The sequence below is a fragment of the Pocillopora damicornis genome, chromosome 6 (assembly GCF_964200805.1).
Source record: "Pocillopora damicornis chromosome 6, jaPocDami1.2, whole genome shotgun sequence".
Lineage (NCBI taxonomy): Eukaryota > Metazoa > Cnidaria > Anthozoa > Scleractinia > Pocilloporidae > Pocillopora > Pocillopora damicornis.
The window spans coordinates 12,009,092-12,010,000 of record NC_142675.1 but is presented as its reverse complement, the minus strand read 5'-3'; positions in this window follow the sequence as shown (position 1 = coordinate 12,010,000).

Below are 909 nucleotides of genomic sequence, written 5' to 3'. Positions count from 1 at the left end.
CAAACAAGAGAATATTCGAACGGCTCGACGAAATCGGCTATTTTCACTTGAACAAAATTCACAAATTGTTGCTTCAAATTTGCGTCATTTGGAAATATTTGCATTGTATGCCCAGTTTTGTTTGAATTAGCATAAAGCTGGACGACACAACGCTTTGCCATTACGAAAAAATTGAATATTTTGAAGCAAAATGTAAGTAAAAAAACCATGACGAGATCGGCAAACAACGGCTGTAGAAAAGACTCTTTCGTGCCTCACGCGATTATAAAACGAGACTTTGGAGGGTCCACCCGTGACGTCACAGGAAAGATGGCGCCATTCAAGATGGCGAATGTTTCGAATTTGGAAGAGCTTTTACAGAGTGAAAATGGACTTTTGAGAAAAAACGAATGGTACCTTTGGTGTACTTGATATATTTACTAAACATCTATGTGGAAAGAAAATGAATGTTTTTTGGGTTTACATGCCCTTTAGCAAAGTATATGATTGGTTAACTGCAAACAAATTGACTCTGAATGTTAAAAAAAGTAATTTCGTCATATTTTTCCCTGCCCAAAGGAAACTTTCTCATCAACCTAAAATCGTGGTATTTATCTTGGAAACACCATATTGAACATATAATCATTAAAGTAAGCAGAACCGAAGGATTAATTGCAAAATTAAGACACTTTCTGCCAACGCATACCCTCTTAAATATGTACCAAGCTCTTATAGCTCCTTATTTAACATACGGTCTGACAGTATGGGGTCAGGCTTGTAAATCCTACCTTGACACGCTCCTAAAGTTGCAGAAACGAGCTCTTCGCTTTATCTACTTTTCTGATTATAATGGGCATGCAATTCCTGTATATGTTGACGCTTATATCTTAGCGCTAAAATTTGTTTATTATGAATCTATAGTTAATATGA